Raw genomic sequence first — 9,618 nt, 5'->3', positions numbered from 1 at the left:
TCTCCAGACAGCCTACACCATCACGTTGTTTACATTTCGCAGCTTCCTTTATCAAAGAAGGTAAGATTCCCATGTCAACAACAACAAATCCACTAAAAACAGCGTCATTGTTAACACAAAAATTTGAATCACCAGGAGGCGTGCCATATGGGATTTTCTTCTATGAAGAACTGATACATAAGTTACTTTCAACAGTGTGGCTTGCTTTGTTTGTGAACGGGTTACCACAGAATTTCCTTTTATTTAACTTCTTGATGCATGGCATAGTTCGTATATAAGGATATGTACTTCCACAAATATATGTAGCACTTGGGCAACAAACATTCAGTAACACATGAACAAAGTGTTTCAGCGAACAAAAGTAAATACTAGCAAAGATAATCATTTACACACTAGAAACTTGCACTCTTACCAACATATACAATGTATCATACGTATAATCGCTGGAAACAGAAAGTTCACATTTCTTTTCGAAATAATACTGGTTTCTGTAACAGAAATAAAGGGGGTGTGGCAGCATACATACTTTAAATTTGGTATATGTAGGTCATTTTTCAGTTGAAACCTCATAATGTATATATTAATGTAATCAGGAAAGACTATAGAATTTAATAATGTCATAACAAAATTTAGATTTTTCCACGATTTGCAAGTACCCTATATCCTTAGGTTCAAATGGTTCAAATGGCTCTGAGCACTATGGGACTCAACTGCTGTGGTCATAAGTCACCTAGAACTTAGAACTACTTAAACCTAACTAACCTAAGGACAACACACAACACCCAGCCATCACGAGTCAGAGAAAATCCCTGACCCCGCCGGGAATCGAACCCGGGAACCCGGGCGTGGGAAGCGAGAACGCTACCGCACGACCACGAGATGCGGGCCCTATATCCTTAGGAACACGACTCATAACACTGCAGTCAGCTCCCCACACAAGGTGGACAGCGGTGTGCATGATATCGGCCGGTAGCTGGCTACACATCGCCGCCGTAGCACGTGAATCACATGATTGCAGTACATTTATCGAGGTGCGCCGGTTTCGCCAGCGTTGGTAGGCTAGGGACTACGTCATTTTCCGTTACTTGGCTAGTGCTATGGCCTCTCGGCTACATGTTACATCCACGACATGGCGATGGGTGATGTTGCTGATGGCAGTTCAGTTTACTGGTCTCGAAATATGATGTACAATAGTGTATTAAGCTCTACTCTAGTAAAAAATACCGTAGTTTTCCGTCATATGTATTTCCCTCGCTTTTCAGGGTTACGATTCGACTTTTAAATAAGTATAAGTTTGTTTCATTCCCAGTGTTTGATACAGTACTGCATGTAAGAACAAGGAGTTCATGGCATAATTGTGGTTTTGCTTTGAACAATGCAGCAATGCAGGTTATGGACTGTTATAAAAGTTGTCACCTATCATTTAGTTTTCGACGTGAATTTTCCAAGTATGTGGACCATTTTGAAGGTCCCAAGTTTCCCAGTATGGGCTGAAGCATATGTGTGATACTGACTGTAGTGTCGTCAATAATCGACAGAGGCAAATCTATAATCGACCACTGCAGGGATGGTGCATACACAAGCAGCATCACTAATCGCAAAATCAGGAAGAAGCAATAAGGCAAGCCTCCCAGAGTTACAAGGCGCCACCACCACATAACACAATTCAAATATCATCACACTGGACAAGAGCGGTCACTTCTGTCTTGTTCTATCTAGTCTGTGAATTGTGTCTGAATTTCCCCATCAAGTGCAGACACACGCCAAAGTTCTCCTTCCACCTGCAAAGAACAGTTTCGTTGTATCTTCGCACAGTCGAACAAAGTTCAGTCTTAAATGTACCGTTTCTTGAGTGTCATCAACACACATGTATTCACCGTAGCTGCAGTAAAAATTTAGAGTTCATTATCTGCAGATTTAGACCGTATTGCCGCTCACTATCTGTGGTTGCCTCTTGTATGTTTGTACTGGAAGTCATTTAATTACATAATTAATTCCACAGATGTTCAAGCAGCTACTGCATTGGGGAGCTAAGGATATCTGTATTTTTTGCAACAATGAAGTGTTTTGTTCTTTGTCTTTTTCTTTAAATGACTGTTTCTTTTGTTCACTTGTGTGTATGTTCATAGCAAAAAACAAGACTTACATTTCAAATTTCCCATGCCATTTTAACTTAGGTCACATTGGGCTATGGCTGTGGCGCCATCACCAACAGTATAGTGTAATGGTGACGTAATGTGTATGTTGGCGAGTTAATCAGGTGCCTAGAGTTGGTAGAGGGTGAGCTGAAGTTGCTTGTACACCTAAACAGTAGCTGGAGGCCCCAGGGCCTAGGGCGCACAGCAGTCGGTCTAGCTAAACGACCGGTACAGGCCAGCCAGGTATGAAGCTGAGCAGTGTGGCCAGAAATGGGGAAACCCCAGGGGGAGAGAGCTGGGTAGTAGTCGCTAGCTTAGCACTACAGGGAATGCATCAGAAATGGCAGTTTTTGAGAGACTCTGAAAGTAGGCTAAGTTACAACTATTAGGAAATCTATAATAGTTCACAGTCAAATAGTTAAACAAAACTGAATACACCTGCAAGCTCAGATAAATGAGGCCACATCGAATGACTCAACAATATTTTCAATACCTTTAAAACTATAGAAGTTAACATTTTACAGTGTTAAATATTTCTCCAATGAAACGTTCAATTAACTTCTTTGCCGGCCGAGGTGGCCGAGCAGTTCTAGGCGCTACAGTCTGGAACCGAGGGACCGCTACGGTCGCAGGTTCGAATCCTGCCTCGGGCATGGATGTGTGTGATGTCCTTAGGTTAGTTAGGTTTAAGTAGTTCTAAGTTCTAGGGGACTGATGACCTCAGAAGTTAAGTCCCATAGTGCTCAGAGCCATTTGAATTAACTTCTTTTAAATGCTTTCGATTTCACCAGACAACGTCTCAGATGATAGCATTGCACTGTACCTATCATCACTTAAAGCTATACAGGATGAGTCACTAACTACTGCCACATAGAATAACTCCGAAAGTATGATAGTTGCTGAAATGTTTGTGGGACAAATGTTGCATGGGACAATGGAGGCCACAACATGATACTGGTTTTTTGTTGCTAGGTGGAGTCGCGTCAGAGGTATGAAGGTCAATTTTGTTTTTATAAATGGGATGCTATAGCTTGATACTTATTTTCTGATAGCGGCTATCGAGACGAATCCAATGATGTGTAACAGTAAGATCTTTGAAGGTCAACGAAGGCCAAACAGGTGGCACAAACGTCCATTTACAGAAGGTGTTGGAAGAGATGACCATTGGTATCAGTGCAGTGCTGTAATCTTCTTATCATGGACTGAGTGGTATACCTTATCACTTCAGCACTTACCGAAGCACCAGCTATGACAATTCTCTCTCGTATATCGCGCAAATATAAAAATTCGCCGAATATGGCGTATCCATCTAATGTGCCACTGACATGTAAACACCATTCGACGGTTTCGCAATACAACACTAATAGGAACGTAAGGCTAGTATCGTCGAATCAGGGGAATGTGAATGGTGTATTCCTTTGAAGAACAAGTCGATATGCTTCTCATTTATGGAGAATGCCAACGAAATTCAGTGAGAGCTAGAGACTTGTACGCTGAAAGACATCCTCAACGTGCTCACCCTACACGTCGTACATTTTAATATGTGTATGATAAATTGAGAATAACTGGATCTTTAACGCATTGGAAACATATCCGGCAAATAAAAATTACTAACGAGGAAACGGAAATTGGTATTCTTGCCACTGTGGTTCGAGATCCTTGTGTTAGTTCGCGTCAAATCACAAGATCACAAGAGAGTCTGATATGAGTCAGAGTTGTGTTGTTTATGTTCTACATACCAATAAATATCACCCTTACCATATCAGTCTCCATGAAGAATTAACTGTTACGGATTGTATGCGTCGCGTTGAATTCTGCCGATGGGCTGCACTTCAGATTCAGAGGGATGACAAATTTATTAATTTGATTTTATTTACTGACGAGGCTACATTCACGAACTAAGGAAATGTTAATCTGCTTCTCATGCATTATTGAGCAGCTGAAAATCCATGTTGGCTGCGGCAAGTTGCACACAAAACACCGTGATCGATGAATGTATGGTGTGGGATTCTGGAGAACAGAATTATAGGCCCCTATTTCATCGAAGCACATCTTAATGGTAGGAAGTACACCATATTCCTGCAAGAAATATTAGGTCTGTTATGGGAAGAAATGTCTTTAGGAACAGGGAATGAGATTTTCACTCTGGAAACATCCCCCAGGCTGTGGCTAAGCCATGTCACCGCAGTATCCTTTCTTTCAGTAGTGCTAGTTCTGCAAGGTTTGCAGGACAGCTTCTGTAAAGTTTGGAAGGTAGGAGACGAGATACTGGCAGAAGTAAAGCTGTGAGGACCGGGCGTGGGTCGTGCTTCGGTAGCTCAGATGGTAGAGCACTTGCCCGCGAAAGGCAAAGGTCCCCAGTTCGAGTCTCGGTCGGGCACACAGTTTAATATTTAACTAGTTTTGACAGATATTTATTTAACTGTTGATTACAGTTGGTAACACAATATCATCACAGTTTAAAAAGTGACTGATGGCGTGTTCTGCTGACACCACTTTTGAAAAGAGAACTGGAAGATGCTTCTATCAGTCAGATATAAATAACTGTTTAAACGATATTTAACGAAAATTTTTGCTTTCACTTACTGTGAGCTTAGTTGACTACGAATACTAGCTTATTTATTTATGAACAAACCTTTATTTGTAGTTATTGTGTGTGATCTGACTGTGAACGAACGGTTATAACATGTATGTATTGAAATGTTGCTGTAATACATTAGTCTAGTGCAGAATGTAGTCAAGTGGAAAGAGATACCTTTGGAGTGGTGCGTAATAGGGAGCGATTCTGAGCACTTTCCGTTTAGATCTTGAGGAAGACATATTTATGTTTGTTCTTGAAGAAAGCAGACCTGCTATGAGTGAGTAGGTTGAGTGGGTGCCAGATTCTGGGTGGTGAACGGTCGCTACAATACTTTAACTTTTGAAAGACTTTATGTCGAGTTCCTGAAGAAGGCAAACCTGCCTGTAGTACAGTGCTATATTCAGTTGGATGGGTGTTTTATCCTGGGCAGTGAACGGCTGCTACGATACTCTATGTTTTTCTGATTGCATCACATAATTTCTACTCATTATCTTAGATGTGTTAATTTGTAAATCATGATGTTGATCTTTGAACTATTTTGAGCTCTTGTATATTTCGTGTATTATGATCACAAAATGGCCTTAGTTTTTACCTATCTCAGATGACTGTTTAGCTTAGGGATTCTGATACCAATCTTGTAATGCTCTCAACACAACTTGACTACATTTGATAATGTTATTTTCTATCTATATTTTAAATGGAAATCGTAGAAGCACTTCCATTTATTTGACATGTACTTTCTTGAATAAACATCATTAAACGTAATTCTCTGTCGTTTACATCAGTTACAGACATTAGAATACAACCCTTTCTACTAAATTATTAATTTATCTTTTATTTTATATTTCTGTGTATTTTATTAATTCGAAATTCTAGCCAATGCGTAGGCTATTTGACTGCAGGATCACAGCTGCAGGTTATTATTTGCATCGAGTTTGCTGCTGGGCATGGAAGCAGACATGCTCGGCTCGACCCAATGACTACAATGAGCTATTCTTTTTTAACTGAGACCAATTACCTAAACTACGAGTAACCACAGTATAAGTCTCTATTGGTTTGCTTGTATGGACTGCTGGCTAGAGAGTAACTACTCAACACAAAACCGTTAGGCAACGTTACAATACTAGCGGCGGAACTCGGAAATACTATGTCCCACTTCGTGTTAGGCAGTCAATTGGCAATATGTGTCATGCAGTTGCCTCCAGTGTGACGCTGCGCCGACTGAATGTGGGTGGAAGAGAACACTGCAGCGTGCCAATGGTAAACTTTGAGGCATGGATGCTCACAGATGAGGGGCTCTGTTTAGGGTGGTGTTAAATAAAGACTCCATTGTTCCAACTACATAACTTGATAGTGACACCCATACACATTTAACACAACTTGCTTAAACTGTGATGGCAGAAGGCTGGTGGTTTAAACATAGAGTAAAATTGGGCTTACGATTTTTTAACTTAAATAACATGATGCTGCATGACATATCTGCAGACCATTTTAAATAATCCACAAAACTTAAACTTTGTGTGATGATTGTTTAAATGGTAATGTTATAGGGGAAGATGCTGGAATTCTGTAAGTGACTCGATTGCTACAAATGCACTTGCAGGTCTCTACAGGAGTAAGTGCTTTCTAGCAAACGTATTAAGTAGTTCAGCAGACTAACTACTCCCCTTTGTCCCAACATCTTCGATTCTGACAACATAAAGGCTGAGCCAGTATCACAGGGGATTCTATACTTATGATAACAGCCATACTTCAGTGTGAAATTGGTGGAAAACACTATGGCCATCTAGAATTTTATATTTAACACAAGTGAATTCTGCATTTAACACCAGTGTACTACTACTACCAGTATGACAGTTGGCCATTATGGATTTTTTAATTTTCCACTAATTTATACTTTGGACAACGGCCTATTTCTGCAGTGACATCAGGGGGAAACCAAGTGGCCACCTTGAGTTCTGTATGTAGCTCAAATGACCTACTTCCACCAGAATAACAAAGCACCATCGTGAATTTTTTCATTTCTCGCCAATTTATATTTGGGACAACAGCCCTCCAGTGACATCACAGGAGTTGGAGAAAACCCCAGATATTGTTTTACTTGTCCCTCAGTTTCTGAATTTCCCATCATTTCATTCATAACGAAATTGATCTGTGTCAGAGTGGGGTGAGGAGGGGGAGAGGTGGTTAAATCTGATGACTGAGTGATGACATCATCAATAATGTCACAGATGGCATACTTTGCACTAAAACTCTTCTACCCTAGGTACTTGAAGACTTTAAAGAAACTGAGAAAAGACAGACAACAGGCTGAGATTCGTTGGAAGAAAAGTGTGGTCTATGGAAAGTGTGAACTCACTTTTAAAAGTGAGCTCAATCTTCACTGAGGTTACTTTTTAAAAAGTTAGCATGAACATACTGTTTACTTCTACTATTTATGGCTCACTTCCTTTCATATAAAAACTGTAAACGATATCAATTTTATTACAAAATTCGTATAAAATTAAGCGGAAATATAAAAATAAACAGAGATAAATAATTACAGTAAATTCACACAATTACAGTAATTCACACTTATTTAAAAATTTATTATAAAATTCGTAGAAAATGAAGGGTAAAGAATTGAGGACTTTGTTTTTCTTTTTTACTTGTCTTCTCTTTTTTAGAAAAAGTCTAGTATGAAAAAAATATCAATGGAGATAAATAAACCAGCAAAATAAGATTATTCATGTTTACCTAAAATTAAACCAAATTAAAAAACACTCATTTTAATCGATTACAGTGCTACATTATTACCATTAATATTTTATACTTTATTCACTTTAGTGTATCAAATGTCATGGGGGATCTCAGTCCCCCATGAGATTGTTGCAAATTAAAAGAAGGTTTTGAAAAAAATTTAAATATTTATAAAATTTTTGAAACCAGAAACTGTAGACCATGAAATTCATTATCATTACTTTAAAGTTTCTTCATACCCTTGCACCTCACTTTAATATTACCACCTTTAAAAAAATTGTAAACCCCATCCACTAATTATTTTCAAAAACCTGGCTCCTAAAATAATTTTAAATTCCTTATTCAGTTCCAAATATATTTTCTCTCCTTGTCTAGTATTCAAACATTCACAACCAGTAATACTGTATAAAATGTTTACTTGTAGCTCACTAATCTTTTCTAAAAAAAAATAATATTGCTAGTGTTGTTGAGCTTCTTGAGTAGAGCCTCAATTAATATGGATAAAATATGTATTAATATTGTTTGTTTACTATTGATAATAATTTGTAATGTTCATATAGTAATGTATCTTTTCTATTTTCCAAAATAAATTTTTTATCATCATGTGGGCTCAATGCCTTTTTAATTGCCTCACCTGAATAAATTACATACTTAATGTTTCTTATTAAATTCTTAGTTCTGTGCTGCTCCCTATTGTTATACAAACAATTTTATAATCTTCTAAGCTTATTTTATTTTTAACAACACATTTCTCTAGACTCCTCGATTTTTCATCTATATTGTCACCAACATTATTAGCATGCAGTTTTGTTCTGAAATTTTAAAAGTCTTTGATTATTTTTTATTACATTCATCTTTCATTTTCCTTAAAACTATTTTGTTTACTTGGGAATGTTGTATATGGATAGTCACTAGTATCAAATTTATCAACTATCGATTTCATATTGTCATACGAATCTTCAGTCTGTATGTTGTATATGCAACTATCTGTATCTTGATAACACAACTCAGTTTTCTCATAGTATTTTGGTTTCATAACTCTGTAGCGAAAATCACACACCAGCTATACAGGATGGTCCAGTGATCGTGACCGGGCCAAATACCTCTCGAAATAGGTGTCAAACGAAAAAACTACAAAGAACGAAACTTCTCTAGCTGGAAGAGGGAAACCAGATGGCGCTATGGTTGGCCCACTAGATGGCGCTGCCATAGGTCAAACGGATATCAACTGCGTTTTTTTAAAAATAGGAACCCCCATTTTTTATTACATATTCGTGTAGTATGTAAAGAAATATGAATGTTTTAGTTGGACCACTTTTTTCGCTTTGTGACAGATGGCGCTGTAATAGACACAAACATATGGCTCACAATTTTAGATGAACAGTTGGTAACAGGTAGGTTTTCTAAATTAAAATACAGAATGTAGATAAGTTTGAAAATTTTATTTCGGTTGTTCCAATGTGACACATGTACCTTTGTGAACTTTTCATTTCTGAGAACGCATGCTGTTACAGCGTGATTACCTGTAAATACCACATTAATGCAATAAATGCTCAAAATGATGTCCGTCAACCTCAATGCATTTGGCAATACGTGTAACGACATTCCTCTCAACAGCGAGGAGTTCACCTTCCGCAATGTTCGCACATGCATTGACAATCCGCTGACGCATGTTGTCAGGTGTTGTCGGTGGATCACGATAGCAAATATCCTTAAACTTGCCCCACAGAAAGAAATCCACGGACGTCAGAACCGGTGAACGTGCGGGCCATGGTATGGAGCTTCGACGAACAATCCACCTGTCACGAAATATACTATTCAATACCGCTTCAACCGCAAGCGAGCTATGTGCAGGTCATCCGTCATGTTGGAAGTACATCGCTATACTGTCATGCAGTGAAACATCTTGTAGTAACATCGGTAGGACATTACGTAGGAAATCAGCATACATTGCACTATTTAGATTGTCACCGATAAAATGGGGGCCAGTTGTTCTTCCACCCATAATACCGCACCATACATTAACCCGCCAAGGTCGCTGGTGTTCCACTTGTCGCAACCATCGTGGATTTTCCGTTGCCCAATAGTGCATATTATGCCAGTTTACGTTACCGCTTTTGGTGAATGACGCTTCGTCGCTAAATAGAACGTGTGCAAAAA

Source organism: Schistocerca nitens, chromosome 3 (assembly GCF_023898315.1).
Source record: "Schistocerca nitens isolate TAMUIC-IGC-003100 chromosome 3, iqSchNite1.1, whole genome shotgun sequence".
Lineage (NCBI taxonomy): Eukaryota > Metazoa > Arthropoda > Insecta > Orthoptera > Acrididae > Schistocerca > Schistocerca nitens.
Note: the sequence above shows the minus strand (reverse complement) of the source record.